Source organism: Typopeltis vanoorti, chromosome 22, assembly GCF_054136105.1.
Source record: "Typopeltis vanoorti isolate ZY-2024b chromosome 22, IOZ_Tvanoo_1.0, whole genome shotgun sequence".
NCBI lineage: Eukaryota > Metazoa > Arthropoda > Arachnida > Uropygi > Thelyphonidae > Typopeltis > Typopeltis vanoorti.
The window spans coordinates 76,953,926-76,977,863 of NC_143570.1; the positions used below are offsets into that span (position 1 = coordinate 76,953,926).

General features: G+C 35.3%; 1 long non-coding RNA gene across 1 annotated transcript in view; it reads right to left on the reverse strand.

Moving 5' to 3' along the window:
* Positions 1–9,599: 9,599 nt before the first annotated feature.
* Positions 9,600–23,938, reverse strand: part of LOC150094494 (uncharacterized) — a 66,008-nt gene continuing 51,669 nt past the window's right edge. The window contains exon 3 of the long non-coding RNA XR_016550230.1: positions 9,600–9,635. This is a non-coding gene — a long non-coding RNA (uncharacterized LOC150094494). The remainder of the gene's footprint in view (positions 9,636–23,938) is intronic.

The following is a 23,938-nucleotide window of genomic DNA, read 5'->3' on the forward strand; positions in this document are numbered from 1 at the left end:
ATAAACTTTCTGGATATCCCTCATATTAGAGTAACAGCTTTTCTATCAGTACAGAACATTTAAAGCAGATCAAAAATGGCATCATGGTAGATACAAAGTTATCATAATGTTTAGAGCTATACTGTACATCATATCCAAGATCTAAGCATGCCAGATTTTTATGAAATAACAGCAAACTTGATGCATATTATTATTATTATTTTGTTGTTGTTGCACTGATCTGAGTTTCTTAACATTTCCTTTGATGTTCTAACAAAGTTGTAATCAATACAAGTCGTTTCTGTACAACTATATATAAATGAATGATCTATTTCTGTTGTATGAGAAACTAGTCCAGATTTATGTTTGCTCTTCCCTGCTTATACCCATTTTGTCATAGGATAAGACATAAATGTTTAAGATCTCGGTTTCTTTTTTTTCTGCACTCCTGGAGATACTGCATGCCTTGTCACACAGAGCTTTTATGATACATAATTTCTGTGATGGGATAGTGGTAGGATTTTGCATGAAATTGTCATCCTGTATGCACAAGCATTTCATATAACAAATAGTTGAGTTTATTCTATTGAGACTTCAAGGCAGATGTCTAATATAGGCAATGATCTGTTGTTTTCTAACTGGATGGTGAACTTTATATGGGGATGAATGTGGCTTAGATGACAGCCCTGTAGCTATTCTGCCTATGATATGCATACATAGTAATAATTCTTTCACTATCTACATAGTGAAAGAATTATATAGATAACATCTTCATATAATAAATATGCCATCGATATTCCATAGCCAAAGTTTTAGTCATACAAAAGGGCTTGATTTTTCACATGATTCCATTAAAAGCAGAGATTTCTGTTCATAGTCATTATCCTGGAATTGGGAAAACACTGTTCAATGTTTCATGACATGGAATAATTCCATGAATTATCCTACATCAAGGATAATTGTGTGAAATGATTTAAAAAACACGCAAAACTAATATATCTAGAGAGAGAGAGAAAGAGAGAACTAATAAACTGAAATGTTTTGCGCCTAACAATCCCCATGGTGTCTTCCGCTCTAACATGTTCCCCTTCCACAGAAGTCGCAGAGGCACTTTTTAAGGATTTTTTCAAATGATGATGAGTTTGCCCATCTCATAAGGAGGGGGGGGGGGGGGATTTCCAGAAACTTGGATTTTTCATCATGCAATATATACTGGAATCATGGCCTTAGTTTTGGACCACAGTTCGAAAACATCACAACAGATTATCAGATCTAATACTCTGACAATCACTGAGAAGCAATATGAGAAATATGAGTGATAACTAATTTGTTCAACTAAGGGCATGAATTTTCCACTTCATAAGACTAGACTAGACTACAATTTTTACTACAAAAATGCAACAAAGTGGTATGTATTTACAACACTATTATTACCAACTTATTTTAGTATGTAATACTGAAATTTACTTTTATGCGATCGTGTTTAATCTACTGTTTTAATTTAGAATACAACAAATAAAAAGCAATGTAATAAAGAAACAAGTAACAAACTGATAAAAAAAAACATTGAATATTAATAAAAATGTGATTATAAAGTAAAGACTTGCAATTATAACATCCTACTATAATGCATCTGCAGTTCTGAGTTAAGTAAAAAATAAACTGAATGCAATCAGCAAATGAACAAGTTCTGCACTTGAATTTTCATGTCTTCTAGTAAATGCAGTCACTAAGTAAATTACTATCCTGCTTGCACTACTAAGTTAATAATAATATTTCTGCTATGGAATTTAATAGCGGTTAGTAACAGTGTGAACTGACAGTATATATTGTAATTAAGTAATCATCTTTTAAAGAAATATTTGTTTCAGTTTCAAAAATTCAACTGTCGGTCTCCATTTCTTTGATAAATAATTTACAAATTCAACTGTATTTCAATGCTGGGATGTAGTCACATTTTTGTGCAATATAACATTATAAACATTAAAAATAAACATTTCTAAGCATTTTGGTTGATAACTTGACTAACTATAACACTTAGCACTCACTGCTGAGCAAATGAAATGAAACCTGAAATTTTCTCTCCTGCAATCTCCATATCTTTTATGTTTAGATAAGCATGATTAAGCTCAAGAAATATTTAAATCAACAGTCATTCAACAAAATTAGGATAAACTAGATCTGGAATTAGTCAATCAAACTGCATTTTTATTGGCTGAAATTATATACACATCATGATGGTACAACATAATCAAATATTAGGCTGACTGAGATGTCACCCGATTATAGAAGGCTCTTACTGTTTTTGGAAGGAAATGATAAATAATTAAAGTCACCAAGTGGGAAAAAATGCATACAAAAATATTTTGGGAAAATTTGGAGAAAAGAGCAAAGCTAATAATAATGGCAAATATCTGTTGGATTTCTGCTCAGGACATGGACTGGTTATTACTAACACCATGTTCCAACATAAAAATGTACACAAATTCACATGGAGAGAAGAGGCTAGGAATAAGAAAAGTCCCATTGACTATGTTATTGTTGATAGTGATGTTTTCTCCCTGGTGCAGGACACCAGAGTGTACAGAGGATTTGAAATTGGAAGTGATCACTATTTAGTCTTGAGCAGGATAAAATTGAATTTCATATTGAAAAGAATAACATGTAAGAAAGTTTTAAAGCGAATAAAAGTTGTGCAGCTCTCAGATGTGAGCTGTAGACTAAAATACACAAAGATTATTGAAGAAAAAATGAAAGAGTTTGAGAACAGGAATCAAACCTTGGAGATTCAGTGGCAAACTCTGAAGAAAACATTGATTGATTCTGCCAGAGAGGCATGTGGTGAGGTTGTCTGTAAGGATAAAAAAATCAGAACTCCCTGGTGGACACAGGAAATTAAAGAGGCAGTGAAGGAAAAGAAGAAAGCTTATCAAAAGTTCCTGGCAAATAAGTCAGCTTGTGCTCTTAGAGAATATAGAGACAAATGCAAGAATGCTAAACACTGTGTAAAACTAGCTAAACAAAAGTCATGGGAGGACTTTGGCAAGAAAATAGAAAATAAATATCAAGACGGTGGCAAAATATTCTGGAGGTTGTTGAAGAAGCTTAAGAATGGAGGAAAGAGTGCTATAAAAGGAATTAGAGATGATAAAGGTGACATGAAAACGGGAGAAAAAGATATCCTTGAAGTATGGAGTAATTACTTTGAAAAACTGCTAAATGAAACAAGCAGTGATGACAGCACAGTGGTAAAAAACACTAACCAGGCATGTGGTCAGGAATACATATCCATACTTGAAGTAGAAAAAGCCATTAAAGGCTTGAAATGTGGAAAGGCAGCAGGAGTGGATGATATTCGACCAGAAATGCTGAAGTATGGTGGTATAAGAAGAGTCTTACAGTGGCTGCACTGCATAGTTCAGAAAGCCTGGACAGAGGGACGAATTCCCGATGATTGGAGTAGAGCTCTCATAGTACCCATATATAAAAAGGGAAATAAAACTGCATGTGAGAATTACAAAGGTATTTCCCTACTGAGTGTTCCTGGTAAGATCTATGCAAGTATACTTGAGAAACGGTTGAGAAGAATTGTGGAAGAAAAGCTTGGTGAAGAACAAGCTGGTTTCAGGCCAAATAGAGGCTGTCAGGATCAGATCTTCACTTTACGACAAATAGTCGAGAAAGCATGGGAATATAACAAAGATCTGTATTTAAGTTTTGTCGATCTGGAAAAGGCATATGACAAGGTGACAAGAGAGAAGCTATTCTATACGCTGCAGTTATATGGTGTCAATGGGGCATTATATCAAGCAATACTTAGTCTTTATTTGTGTTGTAAGTCAGCAGTTAGAATTGAAGGAAGTACAGGAAGATGGTTTAATGTTAAATCTGGTGTGAGACAAGGATGTACATTATCCCCTCTATTATTCATTATCTATATGGATCACATTATGAAGGAAAGTGGTATTAAACATGATATCAAAATTGGAGATGTTAATGTCAGCTCTTTGCTTTATGCGGATGATGTTATACTTCTAAATAAATCCGCTACAAGTCTGCAAGATTCTCTGACTAAATTGAATAGCTGTTGTAATAGATATGGTATGAAGGTCAGCAATAAAAAGACAAAGACAATGAAAATAGGCAGAATCATTGAAAATGTCAACTGTGTTGTGAATAGAGAACCTGTGGAACAAGTAAAACATTTCAGCTATTTAGGCACGATTTTTACTGAAGATGGTAAATTAAATATAGAAATAGACAACAGAATCAGCAAAGCTGGTATGGTTGGAAGTCAATTGAATAAATTCATATGGAATAAGAGAGAAATTAGTCGGAACATTAAATTAGCTGTATACAAGACAGTGTTCAAACCAGTTTTAACTTATGGATCTGAGAGCTGGGTCAGAAGTAAAACACTTGACCAAAGACTAGAGACCACAGATATGAGAGTCCTGAGAAAGATTATAGGCGTGAACAGATGGCATCAATGGCAGTATCATATTAGAAACGAGGATATTAGGAATGAACTTGACATTGTCAGCATTCAGGAATGCGTTAGCAGAGCTAATCTCAGGTGGTATGGTCACTTAAACAGAATGGGCGAAGAAAGATTAGCAAAACAAGTGTTCTCTGCCAGGTTGGCAGCAAAACGACCCAGAGGAAGACCAAGACATAGGTGGATTGATATGGTACAAAGTGCTTTAGACGATAGAAATATAAGATCTGATAATGTTGGAGTGTTGACAAGTAACAGACTGATTTGGAGGAAAATTGTAGATAGGAAATTAATAATGATGTAATTTTTTTCATGTAGTACTATCATATCCTGTACACCCCTTGAGGGTACGTGGCAGGAATTTGATGATGATGATGATGATGAAGTGGGAAAAAACTGAATCATAATGGAATCAAAGATAGCCACCATCAACATAAAAATATAAAATTTTAAAAAAATAATGAAAAGTAGTAGGACTAACAGCAGAATTAAAGAAATTCCAGAAATACTATCAATATAATTTTATTATTATTATTATTATATAAGATATTCAAGGGACTCGAGGAAATGTTGAGGGTAGGACTCTTCCAAATAACTTTACCTTAGTACTTATCATATCTTTCTTTGACAACATTCACTGAAGATGCACTCACCACATCCACTGAAAGCCCACTCCATATGATGTGAGAAGAAACTGAATCTCATAAGGTTTGTAACCACACACACACCAAATGCCATGAACTATAAAGTCTCAGATTTATCTATACTGTAAGATTTACTTATCAGTTTTATGTTACTATTCTATTGTAATGTATGTTAATATTCTATTACTCAAATTTCAAAGACTATACTATATTCCTTCAATCTATTCTAGTATGCAGAATTCCATAGGATATTCTTCTTAATTGCCCACTGCTGTATCATTTCAATTGTCTCCTTATATATGAATTCAGGTGACCATATCTAACCATATCTATTAAAATGTGGTCTTATTAAAGCTCTGTACAGCAGAAGAATAACTTCCTTACTCCTACAAGTTGGTGTTCTCTTTAATACTGCTATTATCCAATGTGATGAATTAACCATCTTAAGAAGTGAGGCTCCTAGTCCTTTCAAGACTTCTCAAACACTGCTGATTCCTCTACATTCAGTTTCTCATGCCAAGAGCACAGCTTCAACCCACCTTCTCAGTTATTATGACTAGTGGCCTTATACTTCCACCTATGACTTCTTAGTAAAAACTCTCAGATGAAACTGTCATGTTTTTAGCGAAAACTACATGATCACTCTCAACAATTGGCAGCATACCAGTCAATACATGCATAGATGGACTCTCAGATGCCATTACAACAGCTGACATGCAGTGCAAAAAAGGGAAGGGGGATGATAGGGATATGAATGAAAATTAGTCAGGATCAGAGAAACAGGGATGGCATATCAAAGAGAGCATATAGTGAGGTGATGGTTGGATGGCCTTAAAGAGTGGGGAATTATTATGTTTGTAGTCTAATGTAAGGAGTATCAGAAATAAATGAGCTGAGTTCATGACACTGATTGAGTCAGTATGCCCAAAGATAACTGGTGTAAATGAAACTTGGTTGTCTGAAGATGATATACTTATTAGGACTAAAAATGATAGGATACAAAATTTTCCAAAGGAATAGGAAGGTGAAGAACTGTTAATGATAACATAGGAATTGTATCCTTCAAGAGTGGAATTGGAAAATAGTAGCATATGTGCAGATTTCGTGTGATCTCAACAGAATGTTGTAATAGGCCAAGGAATGTGGAGAGCACTGATTATGAAATGTTTAGACAAATTGGTTGGGCAAGTGAAAGGAAAGTGATTCTAATGAGAAATTTTAATTATAAGAATGTGGACTGGAAAGAAGAGATATGGTACAGTAACAAGGAGAGTGAATCTGTTGAGTTTCTGCAGGATAACTATCTTAAGTAACATGTAATGAAAGCAATATGAAATTTTCAGGTGTTGGATTTGGTAATATCCTCACAGGATGCAGTTGTGACATTGCAAGTATTGCAAAGACTGCACATTATGTTTCTGCTATGATAAAAAGTACATTGACAAGTAGGGATAAGGTGGTGATCACTCTATATAAAGCATTGGTAAACCGCATATGAACCATTGTGCTCAGATCTGGTCACCTAGTTTTCATAGTGATTGGGAGAAGTAGAGAGGGCCCAAAGATGAGTGACCAAAGTGATATCAGGACCCTGGAGCGAAGAGTGTTGGAGGGAATATGGATTACAGAGGTTCGTGAATAGGAGAAAAACCAGAGATATGATAGAGATCTTCAAATTAGTTAAGGGATTCTATCACATTAATACAGAAGGAATTATAAAAAAGAGTGGACAGTTGTATAAAGATGTGGTGAAGACAGGTATGAGAGCACATTTTTGACATAGAGTGGAACACATTGCCAAAGTGTATTGCAAATGAAGGGAGCATAAATGATTTCAAGGTTCAATACAATAGACATGTTGCTGGTTAAGTGGGTCTCCCACGATGAGGTTACTGATTCCATGGAGGTTATTGTAGTAATAATAATAATAATATTGTAGCATGAGTTCGTAGTGTCATGTGCTGCTTAAGGTAGTTATCTCTCTCCATAACCGTATACAATTTTCTTCCCTTTACACACATCCTTCCTCTTCAGTTTTTATTTTCTCTGTAGTTGAATCATCCATAATAGTCCTCCTTTTATCTATAAGATATATCTGTTTATGCAGTTCACATTGCTCTTTCAGATGAACCTTGCCTGTAGTAGCTTGCAACTATAAGTTTTGAACTATTAACTTCTACCTCATACCAAATATCCTTGAACCCACTGATGATTCATACTATCACTGTTCAGATCTCTTCTCAAGTTGGTTTTAATTCTTCTGCAATTATTAAGATATCCCCCTGCACACACTCTTTCTATTCTATCTGTCCTCTCCTACATAAACTGTATCCATTAAATTCTATTCCTGTAAAGATGTCATTCTTCTGTCAGCATGGTTTCAATAATACCAATAGTTTTGGTATTATTGGTACTAACTAAAAATTCATCACCTTTATTCCTGATGCTTGGGGCATTAGAGAACACATGATACCAGGCCAATGCATATTAGTAACTCTTACAACTAACTGATTCAAATAAGCAGCTCAAGTTCATTTATCAATAAAATTCTTTACCTTACTGCTGCAATCATTTCTTTTCTTGTATGATAAGATAGAGTAGTTCCATCATTTTCATGATTATTCCTTCCATATTATCCTTCACTTTCTCTGTTAACAATCTTTCACCTCAGTGCAAGCTTTCATTAATCATCCTATTTTATCTAGTTTCCCTGAGCCTCCATAGCTTAGTCAGTATAGACAAAACCCTTTGGTCGGAAAGAGCTGAGTTCAATTCCCATCCATGATGTGAGGAACCTTTATCTGGTCTCTTTTGACTAAAGGTGAGTTAGCCAGTCTCATACAGACGTAGAGGGTTTTTTTTCACCCAGAAACAGACATGGATCTACAGTCATAAAATACACACTTAATCCCTCAGGAGGGCCCAACTAGTCCTAAAGGGTGGTTGAGGAAAGGGGGGGGAGGAACACAAACAAATAAATCTAGTTTCCCTGACTCTGCATTCACTCCTTCAGTGAACAACAATTTCTCAACAAATCTGTTCGTGTGTAATTCATCCTACAAGTACATATCCCTTCTACTATCCAAAACACCCCATATCAACCTACTACATCCCATTTCGCCCGTACACTGGAATCACAGCTCTCGATCTCAGTGCATTCACGTTATACCTTGGCAGCAGGCTCACAATCTTAACTCTTCCTTTTTCACATCATTCTACAAATCTTTCATATTTTCCTCATACCATACTGATCTCTTTGTAAGCTGTTTGTACCTACTAATACAAGTATATCTTCCACTTGTTCTACCTGCTTTTATATACTATGGCACCAATCTTCACCAATACATCCCAAATCACAGAATCACTTCACCCTATATTCTTTCCCATGTTTTGTTATTCTTGTGTGCCATCCTTTTCTTGTATTTCATCTCCTTTCTTAGCTCTCTTGATACCTAATAAGTAGTTGCCACTCCTTCTCTCTCCCCTCTCAAACTCCTATTTTGTATTATAAAACACTCCTTGAAGCTGTGAAATTTCTGTCATCATGCTGCACTCTTCTATTTTAGATCCTACTACAGTAATCTACCATTTATACAACCTTCAAAACAATAAGCCTTCAATTAACCAAACCCCGTATGTCGATTGACTTCTGGTACAGCACTTTGTAATTGTATCTTCACTTATCTAACCCATCAATTATCAGAATGACCAATTATAGTTCTGTTGCAGTCAGATAAATAGCAGATTACTATACTTCCATATTGCCTATAGCAGTGCCCCCCCCCTCCCTCATTAAAACTACTTTGGGTGATTTTACTCACTCTCTTATTCCCATCTACAATCTGATCAACACTGACATTTCTGCACCTATTATCGTTAGCTTCCATCATTTTGCTCTCTTGCTTTTGACAATCACTTCTAAAACACTTTCAACACACTATGACCACTCTTGCTTTCAAATCAAAACCAATCAGTAACTGCTATATATCACACACACAATATCTTATGAGATCCCTTTAGTTGAACTTTTTAATGGTGACAGTACTTCCGTAATTCTGTAATCATGTGTCACCAGGACTAAAATGATTGAAACAATTGAGATAACAAGTACAACATTTCAAACACTAGAGATCAGGAAAAGGAGGAAGTAGTAGCTACAATATTCAACAATAATGTGAAGATGATTTACAATTATGCAATTTAGATGTGCTTTAGAAAATCAAAATGGGAAAGTTGATCAAATAAGAGACCAATTTAGAAGAAAAGAATGTGAATCAGAAACTAGTGTCATGGTATTAGACTATCACAAAATCTAGTAAGCCACTTGGGGGCCATACAAAAAATGATAATGATGAATTAGGCCACATATAACAAACAAGTCAAATTTCTATGCTATTTAAAAATTACTTAAATTATATTATAACATTTTTTTAAGTACTACTTAATTAGAATGCTTTAAATTTTATGTTAAAAGGATATCATGACACTTTGTAGTGTATCTTCTTATCAAGAGGCTATTAAAAAAAAAAAAAAGATGTAATATTTAAAAAAAACTATATTCACATATTTAAAAATATTACATAATTTCACATAATTACATAAAAATATTATCCATAAAATGAACAATTCTTTTTAAAAAAATAATTACCTTTGTGTTTATCCCACCTTCGTTTGGGTTTTCTACCCAAGTCCTCTCTCTTCCTCTCCATCATTTCCTGTCATTGATGAGAGCCTTCATAACTATGAAATACAATGCGCAATGTGATTCCCATTACTTTCAGCCAACTGTTCTTTGACCTTTTGGTCTTTTACCATGTATCAAGCACTTTATTCCATACACATTCAATTGCACGTCTCTACCAACTCATTCTACTTTCTCTCATCTGATGAGTGCAACTCCTATACATTTGCTAATATCTTTGTTCTGTATATTTTCTTTCCTTCTAACACCTTGGCATCTATCGGAAAATTCTCATCTCTGTTTAAAGTGGCCTCTGTTTCTATACCTCTTTATGGTTTCCAGCATGCTTCTAGCAAAGAATAATTATGGAAGGATGACAATGATTGGAGAAAATGGTATAAGACCAACTGTTACAGAGGAAATAGTTGATATATTTAATGAGCAGCTCATAAAGGTCTTTCATTCTTGTGAATGTGACATCATGGGGAGTTTGAGAGTAAGTAAGAAAGAGATATATGGGGAATTGTGGAAACTTGATGTTAATAAGCTGTAGGACTTGGTGATATATCACCACATATTTTGAAAGAATGTGCCAGGAAGTTAACATCTGCCTTGACATATTTGTTTAATATGAGTCTTACAAAGTTCCAAAGGAGTGGAAGGAAGGCAAGATTGTGCTGCTTCATTAAGGAGGTGGCAGAACTCAAGCATCAAATTATAGGCCTATCTGTGTGTCTGTTGTGTGGTTACAGTGTTGAAAAGGCTGGTGAGAACCAGGATCCAGAACTGGGTTGACAACAGTCTTTATCTTTGATGGACAGCATAGATCTGCTGAAGGGAGGTCATATTTTGCCGATTGTGCAAAAGCTATTGATCAATTACAGCATGATAAGTTGATAGTCAAACTAGAGCAGATGGGGGTTTGATATTAGCCTAGTGCATTGGATTGAAGATTGGCTATCTGCTAGGTATCAGCAAGTCGTGTGTAAGGGAGCAATATCCTGGGAGAGAAAAGTTATTAGCAGTGTGCCTTAGGGGTTTATTTTAGGCCTTAGCCTCTATGTTAATGATATAGGGAAAAATTTGGATGGAGATATTCAGTTGTTTGCAGATGATGCAAAGTTGGAGCAAACTATGAGGAGTAAAGCAGATGTTCTGGCCTTGCAAGAAAATTTGAATGGATTGAGTGAATGGGCATAGGAATGCCAGTTTAATGTTGCAAAATGTAAGGTTTTAAAATTTGGGAAACAAAGATGGGATGCAGAATTTATGCTTGGTAGGGATATATTATTGGAGGAAATAAGAGATCTTGGGATGATGGTGGATAAGGATCTAAAATTTAGAGGATACATTGCCAAAATTGTGAGAACAAGACAACGAATTCTGGGAATGATGTAAAGGACACTGACTTGTTGGAAGTTTATTTTGCACTTGGTTAGACTATAATAAATTTAGTTTAATCCTTTATCCAAGTGTAAGCAAACAAAGTTTGCTTACACTTGGACAAAGGACAAGGAGTGATGAGAGCTTGGTCCACCTTTGCTCAGAGTTTCCTGGTGTTGCACCACCTTACCTCAGTCCTGAAGATATTTTCAAGTGCAAACTTTGTTTGCTTACACTTGGATAAAGGATTAAACTAAATTTATTATAGACACTGACTTGTAGAAGTAAGGAGATTCTGGTTCCATTGTACAAGGCCTTGACTAGGCCTCATATGAACAACAGATTTGGTCGCCTAGTTTTCAAAAGAACGTAGAGATATCGGAAAGGGTCCACAGACAACTGACTAAAGTAGTTTCTGATTATTGGAATGTTGAATATGAAAAAAGGTTGAGAAGATGCAATTTACAGAATCTAGTGGATAGGAGGAAGGGGGTATGTGATATAATAGAGATGTACAAGTTGGTGAGGGACTGCTAGGATTACTGTTGAAGAGGTTTTTCATAAAATGGTGGGAGATCAGGGAAGAACAAGAGGTCATCCCTGGAAGCTGTATAAGGATGGTGTGAGCAAGGGAGTGAAAAGCAGGTGTTTTGCATAGAGAGTTGTGAATGATTGAAATGCACTGCCTGTGAGTGTGATGTCTGCAGAGAATTTGAATGAGCTGTGTATATGACAAAGGAACCGCCTAGATGAGTTTTTGACTTCATGGGGTTTTAGGATGTCAATAATAATAATTTAAATCCATACTTAAAAACAAGTCTAATCACAGTTCTGTATATCTTTTTTTTTTAGCTCCACTAAGCTAACTCCATTTTCATCCATGCTATTTTATTTCTTATCATTACTTCCTCTTGAATATCTTTCTGTCTTTGTACAATGGACCCAAAGTATTTGAAGTCCTCTATTGTCTAAATATCTTTATACATCCTTCACTCACAACACCATCATATCTAACCTTCAATGTGGTCTAGTTTTTCTTTACTAATCTTTAAACCTTTCTCCATATTTCAACTATCCTTTCTAATTCCTTCCTCTGGAAATAATAAGAAATCATGTTACTTCTTTCTAGATTACTCTTGTCAATTCATCTAGAATGAGAGTAAAAAAAAAAAAGAAGACTCGATAATGATTCCTGAAATTCTCACTGTATCTCAATGTTATCACCTTCACTAGTAGCTAGAATACTTTTTTTTTTATTATTCAGGGACTATCACATTAATTCTCATAGCACAATATTAAATGTCTTCTTTAAAATCAATGAAACCTATAGGCAGGTCTGTTTCTTTTTTCCCATTAACTTCCTTTAAAAAAAAAAAAGTGCATCCGCCATATACCTCTTTGGCCTGAAACCAACTCGATTTTCTATTATACTCACTTCAACCCTAAATCCCTTACCAGTAATCTTTTCCCACTATATGACTTCTCAGCCTTAATATTCAGTTAGTAACTGTTGCAATTTCTAAGGTTTCTTTTATTTCTGAAAACTGAAACTGCATAACTTTTGCCTTCTGCATCTGCATTCTTTCATTTGTCAGCATTTTATTAAGACGAGTATACATGTCAAGCATGTCAAACCCTTCCTTCCTAAGACATGAAAATTTATTAGACAGCCCATCAATCCAGACCTTTTTTTTTTCTTTTTAAGTAATATAATAAGGATATTCAAATAAGATTGTAAGCTGTTGAATTATCATCATACAGCTGTGCAACATTAATTTAGCACTTAATATTACAGAAGTACAATTAATATTTTATAAGCAGCTTTGTATTAATAAAGTCACTACATTCAACTAAGAATGTTTTTACCAAGGAATTCTAGCTACACAACATTAACCAAATAAAAGTAAAATCGATCTAGCAAACAGTCATAATTTAATATATTTCCATTATATTAAATTACAAACATTTAATAACATTTATTAAATAAATGTGAAACATTTAATTATTAAATGAATTTCTAGTTCTGCAAATCCAATATGCATATAGTAGAAACAAAAATTATGAAATTTAAATTTTCAATAATAATAAAAAAAATTAATGAGACAAATGCAATTGTTTGGTTTTTGTTTTGAGGTCTACAAGCACAGAAAACCCAACTTGCACACATAGCCTGTATATCCATCACGATTTGTAACACAAACGCGATTAAACATGCATTGTGCCCAGATTGTGAAACAATCCTGTGGACCATTGCAGGATTCCAAATTTTGCAGAGAATTCCAACCATGTGATTTGAACTATTTGAATTTAAACTTTTAATGCAAACAGTTTGAAAGCAATAATGCCATCAACCAGACAAGGCCTTAAAATGTTGATACATGCCAAGTGACATATTTTATTTAAAACTTCCTTTAATTTTTTTTATTTATTGAAAAATTACTTATAGAATTGATCTGTACTTATCTGTGAGAATACAGCAGCAAAAATATAGAAGTAAAAATTTAAAAAAGTAATCAAAAATTTTTTTAAAGAAATGTCTCATATTCCAAAAAAAACTTTCACAATACCCCTGAAGGTATGTGTAACACAATTTGGGAAACACTCGGCTAGAGCATTCGAAACTGCCTTGGGATAAGAGAGTGCCCACATCCATTATGTACCAGGATCAATAAATGCCATATTCTATATCTACCCTTCCATGTGTTAAGGCTTAAATGCTGGGAGAAAATGATGTTAGAGGCTTAATCAAGTGAAACAGCACTGAGAAAGGATTAGCAATAATATTTAATTTTTCCAAGATTTCATCTCATTCATTGAGACATTATTAGAAAGTACCATAAGATTTGTAACATATATGCAACATAGAACTAAGGGAAACACATGAACAAAAGACTAAAGTCTTAACTAGGTAGGGCACCCTCTAGGCACCTGTTGTGGCATAGGATACAAACTGGGATCTCAAAGTGTTAGCATTTTCCATATTTTAGGAAGTTTTACACAACCATATTTATTCAAATTAAGCTGATGTCTGAGAGTAGCTACAAATTCATCTGTGAGCTGTATCCAAAACATGGTTTGCATACAGCAAACCATGTTTTGGATACAGTCATGAACTGCAGATGTATTTTTTATGTTCTTCCATGCATATGATGGCTGATTTTCCTGTCTATCCATAGCAGGCTAATTATACTCATGTTAAATGCTTAATGTAGTGAAAGGTAGCACTGAGAAAGGATTAAAAATAATATTTAATTCTTCTAATATTTCATCTACTGAGACATCATCAGGGAATACAATATGAGATCATACAGAAAGATTTTAGTAATGCTATCATCATCCTCTATATCTGAAGCACCTCAGAAAAAAAAAAAAAAAAAATAGAATCTTAAAGAAATACAACCTGTGCATAACTTTCAAGCCTCACTCGAAACTAGCACTACCTGTATCTGCTCCTCTAAGGTCCAAATCCTCCTTCTCTCAGTCCCAAGTGTATGAAGAAATATTACAAGAATTAAATATTATTTTTAATCCTTTCTCAGTGTTACCCTTCACTACATTAAGCCTTTAACATGAGTATATCTACCCTTCATTTTCTAGATTTATCCCACTTTTGCTGAATCACTGACAAATAATGCAAACTGAATCCAAGATTGCCTCTGTCTCTAATATTTAATGTAATATTTAATACAAAGAATAGAATAATAGAACAAATGTTTTTGTTCTATTATTCTATTATTTAAGATAGAATAGAATAATAGAACTATTATCTAACAAAAATAGAAGAGAAAAATAGAATAAAATAAAGAATAGAAAAAAATATAACAGTATGACGTTAACAACTGAAGAACAGCTACTACTTTTCCAACATGATAACACAAGGCAGCACACCAACACATTCACTCAACAGCTATCGAAAACACTGAAAATGTAGAACATCCTACCTATTGCCTAAGGTTTGCTTCATTGAACTCCTGGTTATTTCCTAAACTAAAACATCAGCCACTTTAAAAAAAATGGTGTCTATAAGATCAGTTGCAGTTGTGGGCTACACTACGTAAGACAAAACTGACAGATCTGGGGAGATACACTGATCTGAACACAACAAGGACAATGAGAATTAAAAAAGCACAAATCAGGGCTGGCAGCACATATAACATATAAAAGATACAAAACATCTAATAGAATGACAGCAAACTGAAATGTTTCACATTTGATCTGGTCAAATCTGGTCTTCCTTAATCCATCATGACACCCTTTGTATCTACCAACAGTATACAGCAGCCCAAGAACCAGCAGTCAGTGTAACAGGGACTGTACGCTTTCCAGTATTTAAATATTTTCAAATATTCTTCACTAGAAATGTTAACTTTTATTACTTTACTTGTAGTTTTTTTTTTTAATTTATTTTTGCTATTTACTATGAAGTAAAACAAGGTTTTTCATGAAATTATTCAAATTAAAACATAGTTTCTTTTTGACTTCTTTGTAAATGGTTTAATAGCAAAAAAAATAGTGATTTTAATATTTTCTGCTTTTTATTTCAGTGATATACAACTCTTTTAGGAAGAGATGTATAATAATGGAGAGACAATGCTTTTGGAATGACAGAGTTGTCATCTAGTTATTATCATAGATGACATTTTTTTTATGTTAACCACCCATGAAAAGTTGTAGACATAGTATGTTAGTACCATGCATAGGTTAAGAATTTTTTTCTACCTTTGACGAGGTTAACTGAACCACAGTGGAGGATGGCTTGGAGATCAGAATTGATGGCGGTGGTGATTCACGTTCTGTAGGTTGAGGTGAGTTATGTAGAGTAAGGTTTATCAAATGAAAAGGAGTGCAATGTGCTGCATCTGCCAAGCTGTGTATTGGGTTGGAGGTCATTGTTGAAAGTTTTTTTTTTCCACTTGATTAGACTATAATAAATTTTATTTAATCCTTTATCCAAGTGTAAGCAAACAAAGTTTGCACCTGAAGTATCTTCAGGACTGAGGCAACTCGTGGTAAAGGTGGACTAAGTTCTCTTCACTTGTCTTATTATCTCCCATAATGCAAGCACATCTCCTTGTGAACATGTATAATGCTATGCATTAAGGGAAGGGCCACTGCCCAGACCAGTTTCGACCTTTACTGAGGTCTTGTCAGTGGGAGCCAGACCCAGAGGTGGTGATACTAAGATGGAAGTAATGGAGAAGTCATATTTACCTATACGAGTTGCCAAAAGGTACCTTATTATTAAATAACTCTGGATTAGAGAAAGATGTTGGAAGTTTTGTTCCACTTGGTTAGACTATAATAAATTTAAAAGATATATTTTGGTGATTACACCACATTTTTTTATTATTCAGTTATATAAAACACTGAAATAATAGTTCCCGACAAGTTTCGTAAATCGTAGGATTTACATCTTCAGGGGGTAAATAGTATAACTTAAAGTTTAAACAAGAGAATTAATAAATACAAATCATAACCGTCTGGCTATTCATTAAACTCAAATAACAGAATGCAGATATATAACGTTATTGACATTGAACAATACCGGACGATGTCACGTGTTCTTGTTCTCGTTCATACAGTCCGAGCTCAGATTGAGGTAGATTTTTTATTAGAGCTGACCACACTTGATGGAGAATTAAACCTTGATTTTTATTGCATTGGGTTGGGTTTTTTAGCATATTAGTAGCTTCTTTAAATTTTCTTATATAACTGTTGTTTTCTATCTATGACATCGTCGTTTTTTTGCCAGAGTACTACATCGTGCCCAGTGGAAGTGGTATGGAAAGCAAGACCCGTTTTTTGTTCTCTTTTGTATTGTACGTCTTTTTGGTGTTCAGCCATGCGTATTTCTCCAGATCTTCCTGTCTGTCCTACTGTCCTATGTAGCAAATCCCGCAAGAGCAATGGATTTTGTAGACTCCTGGTTTTTTAAATGAATGATGAGGTAGTTTTGGTGGATGTAGGAATCTTGAGATTTTTTCCATAGGAAGGAAGGCTACTTTTATGTTGTGTTTGTTCATTAATTTGGCTAGCTTATCTGTAACATTTTTGATATAAGGAAGCGAGATTGCATTTTTGTAATCCTGTTTTATTGTGATGTTAGCTGGAGGCATTTTAAAGATTCTCTTGATGGTTTTTGTTTCATAACCATTCTGTTGGAGGATTTGTGTTAAGCATTTTAGTTCTTCATTACATCTTTCTTGTGTGCTGGAGATATTGTATGCTCTGTCTCGAAGAGTTTTAATTAAGCTTATTTTTTGTGAAGGATGGTAGTGTGAGGTTGCATTTAGAAATCTTCCAGTGTTTGTCGGCTACCAATATACTGAGAAGGAGAGTTTACTTTCTTCATTAACTTCTAATAGAATATCCAGAAAAGGAAGTTTTTTATTTCTTTCTTGTTCTAAAGTGAATTTTATGGTGTTGTGCAAATTGTTGAGATAATCTTTGAAATTGATAAGTTCATCTGTTGTTCCACTGAATATGATGAAAATATCGTCCACATAGCATGGCCATATTTTTGTTTTTTTTATGGTAATTCTTAAGAGCATTGTTTTCAAATTTTTCCATAAATAGGTTTGCTAATACCGGTGATAATGATGAACCCATGGCCAGTCCTTCTTTGTATTCCCAGATTCTATCTTTATAGGAAAAAAGTATTGTTTCTACAATGTTTAAAAAGATTCAAGATGTCCAGATGGAAGAGGTCTTCTAGGAGATTCAAAATTTCTTGTCTCGGGACGTTTGTAAACAAGCTGATAATGTCGAGACTTGCTAAGATGTCTGTTGGACCAATATGTATATCTTTCACTTTTTCTATGAAATGTTTACTATTTTTTATGAAGGAAGATGTTTATCCTATATGTTCTGAGATCATGTTGGTGAGGTATTTCGCCAAGTTGGAAGTCAGTGAATCTCTTCCATCTACTATTGGTCTTAAAGGTATATCTGTCTTATGGATCATTGGAACACTATATATTCTTGGTATCAAAGGATGTTTTGATTGTAAGTATTTTTTAAGTTCTTCCATCTAGAGAGGCACTTTTTTTATTAGATCATTTGTTTTTTTGTGTGTAGGCCAAGTCGGGTCTCTGTCTATGGGTTTGTAGGTGTTGGTATCTTCCAGGAGACTTTTCATTTTGTTATCATATTCTGTAGCATTTAAAACGACAGTTGCGTTGCCTTCATCCGCTTTTATTATGACAATATTTTTGTTATCCTTTAACTTTTTAAGGCAAACGTATTCATTGTAAGGTACATTCCTACGAGGTAATCTGCTTTTTAATAGTAAAGCTGTACTTTCTATACGGATAAGATCTGCCGTGTTGTACGGTAGATTTCTAATTCCTTTTTCTATTTGTGCTATGATATCAATTTCTCCTTCTCAGTATATAGGAAGCTGACAAACACTGGAAGATTTCTAAATGCAACCTCACACTACCATCCTTCACAAAAAATAAGCTTAATTAAAACTCTTCGAGACAGAGCATACAATATCTCCAGCACACAAGAAAGATGTAATGAAGAACTAAAATACTTAACACAAATCCTCCAACAGAATGGTTATGAAACAAAAACCATCAAGAGAATCTTTAAAATGCCTCCAGTTAACAACACAATAAAACAGGATTACAAAAACGCAATCTCGCTTCCTTATATCAAAAATGTTACAGATAAGCTAGCCAAATTAATGAACAAACACAACATAAAAGTAGCCTTCCTTCCTATGGAAAAAATCTTAAGATTCCTACATCCACCAAAACTACCTCATCATCCTCTTAAAAAACCAGGAGTCTACAAAATCCATTGCTCTTGTGGGATTTGCTACGTAGGACAGACAGGAAGATCTGGAGAAATACGCATGGCTGAACACCAAAAAGACGTACAATACAAAAGAGAACAAAAAACGGGTCTTGCTTTCCATACCACTTCCATTGGACACGATGTACTCTGGCAAAAAAACGACGATGTCATACATAGAAAACAACAGTTATATAAGAAAATTTAAAGAAGCTGCTAATATGCTAAAAAACTCAACCCAATGCAATAAAAATCAAGGTTTAATTCTCCATCAAGTGTGGTCAGCTCTAATAAAAAATCTACCTCAATCTGAGCTCGGACTGGATGAACGAGAACAAGAACACATGACATCGTCCAGTATTGTTCAACGTCAATAACGTTATATATCTGCATTCTGTTATTTGAGTTTTATGAATAGCCAGACAGTTATGATTTGTATTTATTAATTCTCTTGTTTAAACTTTAAGTTATACTATTTACCCCCTGAAGATGTAAATCCTACAATTTACGAAACATGTCGGGAACTATTATTTCAGTGTTTTATATAACTGAATAATAAAAAAATGTGGTGTAATCACCGAAATATATCTTTTGAACCAATTAGCCACAGAAGTCTATGCCTGCAAATATAATAAATTTAGTTTAATCCTTTATCCAAGTGTTAGCAAACAAAGTTTGAGCCTGAAGTATCTTCTGGACTGAGGAAACTCGTGGTAAAGGTGGTATAACTTCTCGTCACTTGTCTTAGTATCTCCGATAATGCAAGCACATCTCCTTGAGGACATGTATAATGCTATGCATTAAGGGAAGGGCCACTACCCAGACCAGTTTTGACCATTATTGAGGTCTCGTCAGTGGGAGCTAGACCCAGAGGTGGTGATACTAAGGTGGAAGTAATGGAGAAGTCATATTTACCTATACAAGTTGCCAAAAGGTATCTCACCTTATTATTAAATAATTCAATTAGAGAAAGATGTTGGAAGTTTTGTTCCACTTGATGAGAGTTTAGTCCACCTTTACCACAAGTTACCTCAGTCCTGAAGATACTTGAGGCGCAAACTTTGTTTGCTTACACTTGGATAAAGGATTAAACTAAATTTATTATTAGGGTTGGAGGTGTTGGTGAGACAACAGAACATTATAGAACCCCTTATCCTTTCACCATTAGTTGAATGGTGAGAGGATAAGAAACCATCCTCCGTCACACATAGCGTGCGTCCAGACAGAAAGCTGGCAGTCCTGAGATAGACTAAATTATTATTATTATCAACACCCGACCTCCACAGAGTCAGAGGCTCATCGTGGGAGATACTCACTATTGCATACAATGCTCATCCAACTGCGTCTTAAACTGATTCAATGTGTCTACATCTGCAACACGCTTAGGCAATGCATTCCACTCACCAGCCACCCTTCATGCAAAGAACCTGCTTCTCACTCCTTTGCTTACACCCTCGTTATACAGTTTCCAGCAATGGCCTCTTGTTCTACTCCCCTCCCCAATTCTGTGAAAAACCTCTTACATGCCAACCTGATTACAACCCCTGACCAGTTTATATGTCCCAATCATATCCCCCCCCCCTCTTCCTCCTATTCATGAGGCTCTGCAACTTACATTCTCTCAATCTGTCCTCGTACTCAATATTCCAAAGACCACTGACTACCTTTGTGAATCTTCTCTGTACCCTTTCCAACATATCCTCATCACCATGAAAACCCGGCGACCAAATCTGTGCACAATAATCCATATGAAGCCTGATCAAGGCCTTATACAATGGAATCATAACCTCTCTATTTCTGCATGTCAGGGTTCTCCACATCATTGCCATTATTCAATGTGATGTCTTCACAACTTGTGCAATGTTGCCCCTGAATTCCAGGTCCTTATCCACCATCACTCCTAGATCTCTCATCTTCTCTACTTCTGTTAAAGTTTCCCCACCAAATGTATACTTTGCATCCCATCGTTGCTTACCAAATCTCAAAACCTTACACTTGGCTACATTGAACTGACAGTTCCACTTACCTGCTTCATGCAATCTATTCAAATCCTCTTGATGGGAGTTTGCTTAGTAAGCCTTTGTGCCAGATCCAGTCAAAAGCTTTGGAGATATAAAGTACAACCACTTAAGATTCACCAAACTTCTCCGTAGCATTTGTCCAGAGATGGGTGATATACATGAGTAGATCTCCTACTGATCAGCAGTGACGGAATCGATACATGTGGTCATTTATTAGCTGGGTGCCTTTGAGGTAGTGTAGGAACTGAGAATTGAGTGTTCTTTCCATTACTTTGGATAAGATGAGGTGAGTGAGATAGAGTGGTAATTTAACAGCATGGATTTGTAACCCTTTTTGAGAATGGGTTAAATATAGGCCAATTTCCAGGCTATGGGATACCAGTAAAGTAAGAGAGTATTTACAGGCAACATAGGATAGGAGTCAGTTGCAGAAACCTTCAGGACAACTGGAGGAATGGCATCAGAACCAGGAGACTTTTTTTTTGTGTCACAGGAGATGGGCTTTTTCTGTGGGTGATAACACAATAGACATCTAGGTATGATAAGGGTGGGAATAGTGCTGGGCAAAAATTATGACCAATTGCTTTGGCAAGAGACCAAAAGGCTCAGCTGCCGTTTGGACAGGCTGCAAGTTTCCTCCTTTTGCTCTTTCAAACTCTGTTTTGGAAGTATTGATAGTTTTCTTGCAGCTATTTCAGGCTTAGGTATAAGCACTAAAGGAGGATGGAGTTCTTGATGTGAGCCAGTTGTGGTATGCTTGATTTTTTATTTGTACAGCCTTGGCACATCTTTTGGAAAACCAGGGTTTAGTTAGGGAACAGCTGTTCAGAGTAGCGTGGGAATGTATGTTTCCATGCCAGTAAGGATTACTTCGGTGATAGGTTCAGTGCATATATGTGGGATGGAATGCCTGAAACAATAGTCCAACCATGGGAATGAAGCACAGAAGTCATAGAGGCTGTCCCACTTGGCACTGTTATAATGCCAACTACTCTTGTATGGAAGTGGCTGTGTAAGTGTTGTTGCATGGGGGAGGAGATGAGCACTACATTGTGGTCGGAATTACCTAGGGGGACCCACTACATTCATTGTGTGTTTGGAAGGGTCACTGGTGAGGAAGAAATCTAGGAGGTTTGGGGAGTGATTCAGGTTATCTGGTATTCTGGTTGGCATGTGAACAATTTGTAAGGTCACTGGTGATAGCAAATGATTCAGCATCTCTGCCTGCTAGATCTGTACAACTGGAAGAGGAAAGTCAGTTGGTGGTGTGGATATTAAAATATCCTAGGAGGACGATTTCACTGATAGGGAAGTGGTACTGGAGAAAATCAATTTTTATGGAGAGATGGAGAGAAAATTAAAGCGCTCAGAGTGGTTGGTGGGTATTAAGGTAGCGATAGAGACAACAAATGAATTCAACTGAGTGGGGAACAGAGATTTTCAACCAGAGAAGGTCCAAGTTGGGCAACTCTACGTTGGGTACTCTCTGGCAAGGTATGTCAGATCGAATATATGCATGGACTACATATTTTAACTCATTTCAACCCTTGGGTTGAAATGAGTTAAAGGGCATGTAGTTCGGAAAGTTGAGATAAATAGTGATGGTAAAGGTGAAATTTGAGTTTCTGCCAAACAAAGTAGTTGGGTTTGGTAGACTGGAGATAACAGTGGACACTATTAAGGTTGGAGCTGAGGCCCTGGATGTTAGTGAAATGAATATACAAGGCTCTGCAGGGAACACATTTGACAGCAAGGGTCTCGCAAGTTTCCTTTGCAGTGCCTGCATACTGGTCTCTATGGTGGCTACTAGTGGCATTATTTGAATTTTGGTCTAATTTAACTTGGTTGTAGTCGATGACACAACTATTGTCTCCATATTGGTGTTTCTCTTCAAGTTGTTTTCAAAGTTGGCGTCCTTGTGCTTATTTGGGCAAAATTTAGGTCAGGACGAGCACATATGTGCAATTGGGGACAAGTGTCCTTGAACTTGTTATTCTTCTCTTCTTCATGAAGCTTCCTTAGCGAGAGAGCACAGCACCATGTCCTTCCAGTTCTCTCTTTGGGAGCTTTACTTTTTGTTTCTGCAGAGCCATGTGACCCTGTCCATGATGTCCTTTGTTTTTTACCTCTTGATCCTTTTCCCATAATTTTTCCTTCTAAAACTGTTAGTATCCTCTGTCCTTCTGAACTTCTCAGTACTTTCCTGCCAATCTCATCTTTCTCTGGATCGTTTCCTGTAATAAATATCTCTGTGTTTTCATTCTCTGTAGGATAGCTCTATTTGTCCCATGTTCTGTCCATAAGATTTTCAGACCTCTCCTATAGCACCACATTTCAAAGGCCATTATCTGTCTTTTCTTGAATACCCAGGTCTCACTTCCATATGTGAAAATTGGCCATACAAATGTTCTTATCATTCTTTTCTTTGCCTCGATACAGAACTTCTGAGTAGATCTTTATTTTTCCAGACTGCATCTTTAGTTATCGCTGTTCTTATTTTTATTTCTTTATCTTGCTTTTCATCAGCAGTAAAGTAAGTGCCAAAATATTTGTATTCTGTTGTATGTTCAATTTTCATATTGTTTATGAATGTTTCTGGCTCGGATCTGTTTTCTTTTGAGATTTTCACAAATTTGGTCTTTTTTGCATTTATATCTAATCCAAATTCTTTACCTTCTTCAATTAGTAGCTGGGGTAATTTGATTAATTTTTCTGTTTTCTGCTATTAGAATGGTATCATCAGCATAAATAAGATTGTTGTATTTTATACCATTAATACTAATTCCTGTTTTGTGTTTTTCAATCTTTTTCATCACTGTCTCACTATAGATATTAAATAGATATCTTAAGTACATGATCTTCTATGTCTAATTTATCTAATACATTGAACATTTTATTATATTTTACCCAGTCAAAAGCCTTCTGAAAGCCT